The following is a 12686-nucleotide window of genomic DNA, read 5'->3' as shown; positions in this document are numbered from 1 at the left end:
AGGGAGATGGTAACTGGACAGATCGCAAATCTGAACCTATCCAACACAACTAGAGGTAGCCAGTGAACGTGCCTAAAAAATTCCTAGACGTCTCGAGCCAGCCTGAGGAACTAGCTACCCCTAAAGAGAAAGAAAGACCTCGCTTGCCTCCAGAGAAATAATCCCCAAAGATATAGAAGCCCCCAACAAATATTAACGGTGAAGTAAGAAGAAGGCACATACGTAGGGATGAAATCAGATTCAGCAAAAGAGGCCCACTAGTACTAGAAAGCAGAAAATAGAGCAGGGGTCTATGCGATCAATAAAAACCCTTACAAAATATCCATCCTGAGATTTCAAGAACCCACGCACCAACTAATGGTGTGTGGGGAGAAACTCAGTCCACTAGAGCATCCAGCAAGCGAGGGAATCACATTTTAGCAAGCTGGACAAGAAAACATGATAAACACTGCTGATCAAAAAATGAGCAAACAAAACTTAGCTTGTCCTGGATGGACTGGGAGCAAGGTAGTCAGAAGGAATCTGAGTAGCACTGATTACATCGACAGCCGGCAACAAGTTGAAGTAAAACAGAGCTATATAGGAACCTCCCAGAGGATAACGAACCAGCTGATAGCCAGAGACCAGCAGGATAACAAACAAAGACACCAGGGGGAGCCCAAAGCAAAAGTCACACCATACCACCAGTGACCACAAGAGGGAGCCCGAAAACAGAGTTCACAACAGGAGTCTCCGTTTTTTTGTGTTTACGGGCTACATCCTCAATTTTGTACTTTGAGTCAGAGGGGCTCTTCCGGCGTTCCGGAGGAGGACCAGTTAGGAGCACAATTGTCGTCAGTCTGGAGGAGAGTTAAACAGCGCCTGTTGAGTGTGGGTGCTAGGTACAAACGTGTGGCTGACAGTAGGCGTGTGCCAGGTCCGGACCTGAGTGTGGATGACTGGGTGTGGTTATCCACAAAAAACATAAGACTCAAAATACCGTCCCTTAAATTGGGTCCACGGTTTATTGGTCCATTTAGGGTCACCGCCGTCATTAACCCAGTAGCGTACTGATTGGAGCTCCCTACGGTGTATAAGATGCACAACGTGTTCCACAGGTCTCTTCTAAAGAAGGTGGTGGGTTCTGTGGACACGGCGCCTATGCCACCTCCAGTCTTGGTGGATGGTAACCTGGAATTTGAAGTCTCCAAGGTGGATGTTGCTGAGTGAAAATTGCAAACTGCCTTGTAGTGACCAGTACGCTGTAGTGACCTGTATACAGGGCCGGCTCCAGGTTTTTGAGGGCCCCAGGCGAAAGAGTCTCACTGGGCCCCCCCTTTAACACAGCCCACGCAGTATATAACACAGCCCGCGCAGTATATAACACAGCCCACGCAGTATATAACACAGAAACACAGCCCACGTAGTATACAGCACAGCGCACGTAGTATAGCACAGCCCCGTGATAAGGTTCACAAACTCTGAATGAAGCAATACAGCTTGGCAGGATGCACGCAGCAGGCCCAGGCAGGCAGGCAGTCAGCAGGCTGCATCCCATTCCCCCCCCGCCCCCACAATGCGCAGCATTGGGACCGTCATCGAAGACGAGTCACTCACTCACTGCTTCACTCGGCGCCGTCCGTCGCCCTTGTTGTGGACACAGGGAGAGGGTGCACCGTGCACCGACCGTGCACCTGACTGCAGCTGCTGGCTGCTGCTCTTCTTCTCCTGCTTGGCGCTGCCGCTGCTGGACCTGTGGCTGTGGTGGACTTGGAATGGAACTAAACGAATGCAGGAAGATCTTCTGCTGTGACTGTGTGAGGAGCTCTTCTTGCCGACTCTTAGGATGACGAGGGCGGCGACCGGAAGTGACAGGACAGATGACCCGGCGTCGCACGGAAGTGACTCTCTGTATTGTATATCCATTGTGACGGGCCGGCGGAGGTGACTGGTGAGTATTGCAGGCAGCTGCGCAGCGCCAGCGAAACCCCAGTTGTAGCTCTGTGCTGTCTGCTGCCGAGGCGCCGCCGCCCGCTGGGCGCCGGCATGAGGGATTTGATTGACTGAGTCTGAGTCAGTCACACACAGCAGGGTCCAGGATGTAGTTACACTACCATAAATGGGCCCCCCCCATCTCGCCAGGGCCCCGGCACTTGCCCGGGTGCACCAGGTGCTGACGCTGGCCCTGCCTGTATATTATGCGAAGCCCAGGCTTCTGGAGACATGAGCCCATAAATTAGGCGGGTTCTCATTGCTACAGAAATGCCAAACATGTGGATGCTAAATTTGGATTAAACACACTGGGACTCAGTAGGGAGGGGGCATTTGAATTTGGGAGTGCAGAATTTGATGAATTTCTTTTAGGGGGGTGAGGAGCAATAGCGCTTTTCCAGAGCCTTTGTGCTACCAGTACTAGTGTGCTACCCACTATATTTCCATTAACAGGTGACGGACCGGAGTGAGGACTTTCTTTTTTTGTGGAATGAGTTGAAGACTTTATGGGGAACATTTTACATTACTTTTGGGATCACATTAATCTGGCGCTCTACACTGAGCACTTACTTTGGGGTTTCCATATAAATCTCTGAGTAACGTGATTCAGATGAAACCCCCAAGCAAGGGATCCATTCACTATAATGATGTAGCAGAGTTACTCTGGACTTCATCTGGTCTCTGTTTTAGGTGTCCTTTTCAGAGGTGCACAAAACTGGCGGACCGCGCTTTTATGTATGACTAAAAAGACGGACACCGCCGGATCACAGGTCAGATGGCGTATACGGTGCCTCCATCTGCCTCCTTGTAGGAATATTTTCTCCGGGGGTTCCGTCTGAATCACGTATTTCAGAGATTTACACGGAAACCTCGGTGGAAGAGCTCAGCGCAGGGTGCAGGATAAATGTACACAGAGCCTTACTGTGATCTTTGTGACGCAAAATGAACAAATCAACAGCAAGTTAAGAAATGGTTTATTTATTTTTTACACCGTTCCTCATGCAGTAAAAGTGATTAGGCGACTTTATTCTTTGCGTTGGTGCGATTACAACTATACCAGATTTATATCAGGGTTTTATGTTTAGCTGCTGCTACACACTAAGGCTATGTGCACACGTCAGGAATTCTTGCAGATATTTCCTGAACAAAACCGGACATTTTCTGTAAGAAATTCGCATGCGGATTTTTCACGTTTTTTTCGCATATTTCTCATGTTTTTTGCACGTTTTTTTTGCAGATTTTTTGCTTTTTTTTCCCGGAGGGATGCAATAATATAGTGGGAAATCCGCAAAAAATCTGCAAAATTAATGAACATGCTGCCTTTTTTTCCGCGATGTGTTTTTTTCACGGAAAAAAACACAACATATGTACAAAAATTGCGGAATGCATTCTAAATGATGGGATGCATATGTATGCATATTTTAAATGTTTTTATAGCGAAAAAATGCGAAAAAAACACGAAAAATCCAGAACATGTGCACACAGCCTAAAAGACGCTTTTTATTGCAAAAACAAGTTTTTGCATCACGGTATTTTGAGACCTATAATTTTTTCGGGCTCAGAGAAGGACAAGAGCACTCTCCCCTCCTCCTTGGCCCCTTTTTTAGGACAATGACGTCGCTTCCCAAGAAGAAAACCAGACGGAGCCACAGAAAGAAGGAACACTCCGGACCAGATGAGAATCACGAGATCCAAGGTACAGAATCATTAGTGGTCAATATCTCCTCAAGGTCCTTGGGTATTGCTGAACTATATGTACTTCAGAAGGGGCTTTCCTTCTGTACTTCTTATCAGTGCAAAACATTTGAACTTGAGATGGACTTACAATGCTTCTTTCGTCTTCTTAGATTTAAAGCCCATTTTGCTATATCGTCCATCCCAAACATTGTCCCCCCTCCACTACCAATTCTATGTCTGTTACTAATTTAGGCCTCCACAATAAAAGCACCTTCCGACCACCTCAGGGATCACATGCGGTAGAGACTTTTATTGGCTTCATTCAGGATTCCTTTCACATGATACATGAGGATATAGAGAAAAACAGACTTTTTTACCCCTCTATCCTTTCTCCCATTGAACACTAAGCATTGGCATCACTCCAAAAAGATGACAACTTGATCATTAAACCAGCCGAAAAGGGTGGTGCTCTTGTCGTGATGGACAAGACATCATATACATCTGAAATTTACAGACAATTAGGGGATACATCAGTCTACAAGAAACTCACGAAGGGCCCCACTCCTGAGATCCGTTCTAAAATTGAGTCCACCTTAAGCAAGTATTCCCAGTTGGGAATCCTTGTCTCAAAAACTCATGACTACCTTAGAAAGAAAAACCCAATTACACTGGTATTTTATACCCTACCCAAAATCCATAAGGATTTATATAACCCTCCTGGTAGGCCAATAGTTGCATCAACCGACTCTATCCTTTCCCCTTTATCCATTTACTTGGAAAGAATCCTAACACCAATCACTCAAACCTCGCCTTCATGCCTCCTGGATACAGGAGAATTCTTACAATGTATCACACAACTCAACAGGGTACCTCCTAGCACACTACTGGTCACACTAGACGTAAAAGACCTCTATACCTCTATTCCCCACATTAACGGTATCAACTCCGTTCATCATTCGCTCACCACTGCTGGTCTCAATACTGACCAAATCGACCTGTGTGTTGACCTCCTCACGGTGGTCCTGTATAATAACTTTTTTCTGTTCCAAGATACCTTTTTCTTACAGACCTGGGGGACCGCAATGGGCTCCAATGTAGCACCCCCTTATGCAAATACATACATGTCAGATTTTGAAACAACCATCATTTATGAGCATCCGCTTTACATCAATAACGTTTCCCTTTGGAAACGCTACATTGATTATATTTTCTGCATTTGGGGTGGCTCATTGGAGTCATTACAGGATTTCTTTGCCTTTCTTAACAACGCATGGCCGGGTATCAAGTTCACCATAAAATTATGACTTACACGCTATTAACTTCTTGGACACCATGGTCCTTAAGGACTCTGAAGGTTTTCTGACGACCGATCTCTACATTAAACCTACTGACAGGAACAGCATACTGCATTATCAAAGTTTCCATCCCCCTCAGTCAAGCGCTCTATCCCTAAATCTCAATTTCAACGAGTTAAAAGCATTGTCTCTGATAGCTCTCTAAGAATGAGACATCTTCATGTCATGACCACCAAATTTGAAAAGAGGGGCTATCCTTCATCTGTCCTGGAGAAATCCAAGGACCCTTTGCCTATTACTCAGAAAAGGGACACCAGTAAACGTATCCCCTTTGTCCATTTTTATCACTCCTTCTCTTTTATCCTACATAAATCAATAGGGAAACATTGGCATTTACTAGCCACAGCACACCCTAACGTACCGGAATTCAGAGAACCCTTTCTACCTTGCTTCAGAAGACCACCCAATCTGAGGGACAATCTGGTTAGAGCCGACTTAGGCCCTGTGAGCTCACATAAACAACGCTTCTTATCCAGACCTAAAACTGGCACTTTTCCATGTTTACATTGTGCCCAATGTAATAATGTACAGAAAGGCAGCACTTTTCAACACCCGAGTTCAGGCAAATCTTTCATATTAAGGACTTTTTTTACCTGCGAATCATCTTTCATAGTCTATATGATTAAATGCCCTTGTGGGTTACTCTACATTGGTGAAACCACTCAGCCTGTTAGAGATAGGATCTCTAAGGCTAGGTGCAGATTGCGTTAGGGCAATCCATTTAGCGCTAAGCGCTAGCGGATTGCGCTAACGCAATGTCTTTTTAGGGGTCGCGTTAAACGTCCCCGCTAGCGCAGATCCCCGAGCAAGCAGTGTCCGAGGCGCGCCACAAAAGAACTGCACATCGCTAGCGCATGCCGAAAATGGCACGCGCTAGCAAGGCGCTTTAACATTGCTGGCAATGGGAGCGCTAACGGATGCATTGCACGGCGTTAATTTCGCCGTGCAACGCTGTCCGTTAGCGCTCACACAAAAACGAAATGAGAACCTAGCGTAAGCATAAGTCCACCATTCGCTGCAAGAATTTACTTTTGCCTATTCCTAATAATTTTCATTCTCAGGGTCATTCAGTGTCACAGCTCAGATATCAGGTAATAGATTTTGTACCACCACCCAGATGAGGTAGTGACAGGATTTCTCTATTGAAAAAACGTGAAGCATTCATATGGATTCATATATTAGAGACACTTTCTCCCAAAGGACTCAACAGGGATTATGACCTTATGGCATTTTTTATGAATTTATGTATATATTTACATCTATGGTTTCTAATACTATTTTCTCTATCCCTCCAGAGTCGCCTTTATTGACCTCCGGACACCGCTGAGCACGAGCACCTATAGATCCTCACGTTAAGTACACCACCACCCGGCCTTGGATAGTTCTACTTGCTGATATAATTCATCTCTGCACTACCTTCATATCCGCTATCCCTACTATCTTCTGCTACAGTGATTGTGCCTCATAATTATATGGATATATGAAGACCATTACTATTTATCAGTACATATAAGTTAAGAGTAAGCTGCCTCCCCCCTCTTTAATTACATCCTTAGAGGTGGGACACATAGGATATTTTCAATCCCCAGCAACACCTATGACTCTATTTGCGTTTTCCACTCTCCACCCACTCGCTCTTACGCTAGGTGGAACGCATATCTACGATCATCCAGACACTTCCGCTTTACAGGTGGAACGCACACCCATTATCTTAATGTCAGTTCTGCTCTAGCGGTGGAACGCACAAACCCTAGGTGAAACGCGCGTCCATTTTCTCCGCGTCACTTCCGCTCCAGCGGTACGACACGATGTACAGCCCCACACACAGGAGACTGGATTCACCAGCCAGCTGGGTTACTTAGTACCCACCCCCATTGGTCTCTTATATGGACACACTTCCACAGGGCCCCAGTACAGCGGTGGATGCCGCGGCAGCAGCTACTACACAAGTAAATTCCCGCCCTTCTGCACGCTGTGGATCAGCTGTTCTTACCAAGTCTTGCCTCTTACCCACTGCATATAATTTTATTTAGGCTGCATCCACCCTACTTAGACGACTCCTATGAAACTGCATAATTGGTAGGTCTTCAGTTATCTTATCCACCTAGCTCACCCGCTAGACTCACTCACTAATTATCAGCACACTGTTTTTCCTGCAGGTTTGAGCTGCCATATAATTCTACTCTCTCAGTACAGTCTCTAGTTTACCGCATCCCTCTGTGTGGTATGTCATTTCCATATATTCTATGTGACTATGCCTCGATATGTTTATCCCCTCCATACCAGCATTATCGCTATATATATATACAGTGGGGCAAAAAAGTATTTAGTCAGTCAGCAATAGTGCAAGTTCCACCACTTAAAAAGATGAGAGGCGTCTGTAATTTACATCATAGGTAGACCTCAACTATGGGAGACAAACTGAGAAAAAAAAAAACAGAAAATCACATTGTCTGTTTTTTTATCATTTTATTTGCATATTATGGTGGAAAATAAGTATTTGGTCAGAAACAAACAATCAAGATTTCTGGCTCTCACAGACCCGTAACTTCTTCTTTAAGAGTCTCCTCTTTCCTCCACTCATTACCTGTAGTAATGGCACCTGTTTAAACTTGTTATCAGTATAAAAAGACACCTGTGCACACCCTCAAACAGTCTGACTCCAAACTCCACTATGGTGAAGACCAAAGAGCTGTCAAAGGACACCAGAAACAAAATTGTAGCCCTGCTCCAGGCTGGGAAGACTGAATCTGCAATAGCCAACCAGCCTCTCATCTTTTTAAGTGGTGGAACTTGCACTATTGCTGACTGACTAAATGCTTTTTTGCCCCACTGTATATATATATATATATATATATATATATATATATATATATATATATGTATGCAATTGCCACTATGAAAATATGTGAGATTATTTATATATTTTCTTGTACATACTTTCTTTTTTGTCTTATTTTTGTAATTCTTGTCCCGCCTATATACTTGATATTGTCACGGGGAGACTTGGTGAGCGAGAGCTAATAACCCGGGCCCCTGCAATTTCCCTCAGACTAGGGAAATCCTGACTGACCCTCTACCTGGAGTTTACACTGATGGTGTGCATGTCCAGGCCTCGAACCTCCCCCTGTCTCCTGTTTCAACCCTAGGCTGAAAACCTCCGCCCACCACCCAGTGAAGATGTGATGCACCAATACCCACAGTAAGCACAGACAAGGATAAATGAAAATATACACCACGCCGCAGTCACTCAGGAATACACTATAAATGTGCAGGGCAAAATAAATAAAAATATAGGAAGGAGTAAATAAGACCAAGGAAAATACACCACCAGCAACGAATCTCCAACAACCAGCTCTCCACTCCAGACCGAGATAACAACGCACAAGACAGAAGCTATAATCGGCGATGCCCAATGATCAGGAGAACTATTTAAAGGCAATGGGTATGGCCCAGCCTCCAATCCGAGGATCAGATAAATTAACCCCGGAACAGCTAGATAAAATCTAGCCGACGCCAATGAGCACATAGTGGTCAAAAGCGGAATTACCGCTGTCTGTCAAACGACCTAGTCTGAACAGCGTCCGACATGACAGTACCCCACCTTCTACGAGGGACCCCAGGACCCTCACGGCTTATAGGACCCTGCTTGTCTGGATGGCGACGATGAAAAAACCTGACCAGTCGATCCGCATGAATGTCCGAGCCTGGTACCCAGGACCTCTCCTCAGGCCCATAACCACGCCAGTGTACCAAGCACTGTAAAGTGCGGCGCACTACACGAGAGTCAACCACTGCTGAGTCTCTCTGTGTGGCAAAGCAGTTCTGTACAGCCACATATGAGGTATTGCCAACTTCAGCAGAAATTGTGTAACACATTTTGGCACCATTTTTACCCATTTCCCAGTGTGAAAATATAAAATCTGGGGCTTATACATTTTTTTCCCGCAGGTGATGTTATCAGTGCGCCTGCGCACAGATGCCGGTGACGTATCAGTAGGCGTGCTTGATCACTCTCACTGGGGAGGCGGCGTCGCTGGGTTAGCCATGTGGAGTTGTTTACCTTCAGGAGGTGAGACTCGCGTGCCTGCACCTATATATGCCTGCTAAAGATGAGGGATTTGAGATTGGATGATAGCGCTCTACAGGGCTGGCGTCAGCACCCGGCGTACCCGGGCAAGTGCCGGGGCCCTGGCGAGACAGGGGGGCCCATTCAGGGCCGGTGTTAGGGGCAGGCAGCTGCCAGTGCCTAGGGCCCCCGTTCCCCCAGGGGCCCTCAGCTAGCGTCACATCATGCAGCCACTATGGAGCCCCTGTGAGGCAGGGGGGCCCGCCTCCTGCCAGCACCGATTCACCCCGCTGCATTGAACTATACCGGCATCTGCCGGTAAAGTTCAAAGCAAATGATGGCGTAGAGAGCGTCACCTGATGCTCCCTCTCCCATCATTCCCTGCTCTGCCTCTGACACTGCGGGTGCGCGATGATGTCATCGTGCACTCGCTGTGTGTCAGGCAGTGCAGCGGCAGCCGCCGAGACCGGAGCAGGGAGCAGCGCGGGCACGTTGAGAGGCGAGGAGTGTTTTTTTGTTTTTTTTTGTAGCTATAACAGTGAGTACTGGACTATGGGGCCATTCTTGGGGGCAGGGGGGCTCTGCTGTACACATCATGTCTGTGCTATATACTACATGGCTGTTCTATATACTACGTGGGCCATGTTATATACTACATGGGCTGTTATATGCCACGTGGGCTGTGCTATATACTACATGGCTGTTCTATATACTATGTGGGCTGTGTTATATAATATGTGGCTGTGCTATATACTATATGGGCTGTTATATGCTACGTGGGCTGTGCTATATACTGCATGGCTGTTCTATATACTACGTGGGCTGTGTTATATAATATGTGGCTGTGCTATATACTATATGGGCTGTTATATGCTATGTGGGCTGTTCTATATGCTACGTGGGCTGTTCTAAATACTACGTGGCTGTGTTATATGCTACGTGGGCTGTTATATACTACATGGCTGTGTTATATGCTACGTGGCTGTGTATATGCTACGTGGCTGTGTTATATACTACGTAAACTGTGTAATATACTACATGGCTGTGTTATATGCGATCATGAATAGTGGTATGTGTTAAAGGGGAGGGGCCCACTGAACTCTTTGCCCGGGGCTCTCAAAAACCAGGAGCCTCCCCTGGCGCTCTATTTAGGTAACATCTATTGGTTGTAGAACATGTGCAGTTTTGGCGCTTAAGCTGAGCAGCCCATTTATTTGTGGGGTGGGGTCATTTCCTTTATACATTGTGAGATATTTGATGGGATTGGTTTTTGCATATGATGACACACTTTGGAGAAGATTGGGATTGGCTTTGATGCGTTGACTATACATTGGTGGGATCTGGACATGTGGGCCACCAATGTGGGATATGGTATTTCATTGGCTGATAGTTTATATGCATATAAGACAGATAGATGGACTGGTGAGTGAATATTTTGGCAATCGATATTAGTTTTGCTTGGGGGCGGTTACGTGATATTACATGGCTTTGTTAGGTTTATTTTTATGTTCTTTGCATATATTAAATATGTTATTGGTCGCCATTAATTATATGTGTTATGTGGTATATTCTATATTGTATATTTGTCTATGTAACTGTTGTTCATTATTATGTAAATTATGTAGGCGGTCCCTAAATGGTGATTGGTGGTTGTGAATCCACTACCCATATAAGGCCGCCATCTTTGACTGTAATGCATGCTTGAAAAAGACCTTCTATGGTTGAAACGTTGCATTTGGCACAATAAAGATTTTTCTACATTTTACCTGGATTGGATGCAGTCCTTCACTTTTTCTTCTGGTATGTACTTTTCCATTTGGGTCCAATGGAACTAGGATGGGCATCCCTTTATCAGTTGTGCTGTCGGCTACACTTTTTTATTATATCAATCTGGTCTGAATGATAATATCATTTATGCCCCATTTCTCTGATCGCCGGTCTTTCAGTACAACACTGTATATGTCATCTCTCACATGATTTGCTGTTATGTATGATTTTATGTATTTTAATACTTGGTTTTCATTTTAGTAGATTACGGTTGAATAGCACATGGCAAGTTTCACGTTTACATCATCTCTCCTATATGACAATTCTAACATCTGGATGCACATTGACCATTAAAGATATTATTGGCTTTATGGCAGTGCTAACTTATATTATATATATTATATATACAGTATATTATATATATTGTTTCACATTTTTGGTGGTCTTAATGTTTACAGTTCATTCATAAATATTATGTATGCTAACTTACCATTTTTGTCTTTATTATATTGTTGCCATGTGATGGGAATGTATGTGTCATGTATGTACACGATGCTTGTTTTCAATGTTCTAATAAATGTGTCTTTTGATCCTTCTGTATCTATGCATCGTGTACATACACCACCATATGTAGTGCCTCCTAACATACATGGCATCACTTGCCATAGTTTGTGAATGTTATCAGAGATTGTATTATACTATTTCTGCACATTTTTTGCCCATATGCTGGTTCTGACTTCCCCTACCTGTCTCCGCTATCCCCGCCAACTCTCAGTGCCTGTATGTCGTGATTGGCATCAGCTCCTCCTGTGGTACTGATGCCTCCCGCCACTTGACACTGATGCTGGTCGGCATCACGGTTGCCATGATGACACATGCATCACTTCCGGTCGGGGACGCCACTTTCGGTGGGTGCCGCTGCTTCCGGACTGCAGTGGTATCATTTTATCTATAAATACACAGCACCTCGCAGTACATGTATGCCCCCTGACGAAGGCAGGACAGAAACACGCATCTGAGAGGACGCCCACTCTCCAGGGACCTCTGCAGCTCCGTGCATAGGTAGTGTTAATTATTACATGTTTGTATGTGACCCTATATAAATTGCTATTCAGTATTGCCTCCTATTTACTTGTTTTGGATTGATGCATTTAGTATAATAGTTGTCAGTATTTTCATGATATATATTTTGATATATGCAGTTATTCCCATGTTGGGTTTGCCCTAGTCTCTCACCGCACATCATGTGAGATGTGTTATTTCCCTCCCCCCACCTTGTTGCTATCCTTTTTAATTAATAAACTTTGTTCATCATTTTTGGACCGACACTTTGTCCTTTTTTACCGTTTTTATTCCTGATGCCCAAACAGTAGTTTTCCTCAACATATGATGTATCGGAGTACTCAGGAGAAATTTCACAACAAATTCAGGGGTCCATTTGCTCATGTTACATTTCTGAAAATAAAAACTTTGGGACTAAAAAACATTTTCGTGGGAAAAATGTAAATTTTTATTTTCGCGGCTCATCGTTATAAATTTCAGTGAAGCACCTGAGGCACACATCTACACTCACCGGCCACTTTATTAGGTACACCATGCTAGTAACGGGTTGGACCCCCTTTTGCCTTCAGAACTGCCTCAATTCTTCGTGGCATAGATTCAACAAGGTGCTGGAAGCATTCCTCAGAGATTTTGGTCCATATTGACATGATGGCATCACACAGTTGCCGCAGATTTGTCGGCTGCACATCCCAAAGATGCTCCATACAAGGCAGGATGGATCCATGCTTTCATGTTGTTTACGCCAAATTCTGACCCTACCATCCGAATGTCGCAGCAGAAATCGA

The sequence above is a fragment of the Ranitomeya variabilis genome, chromosome 5 (assembly GCF_051348905.1).
Source record: "Ranitomeya variabilis isolate aRanVar5 chromosome 5, aRanVar5.hap1, whole genome shotgun sequence".
NCBI lineage: Eukaryota > Metazoa > Chordata > Amphibia > Anura > Dendrobatidae > Ranitomeya > Ranitomeya variabilis.
The sequence above is the reverse complement of the archived record's forward strand: the minus strand, read 5'-3'. Positions refer to the sequence as shown.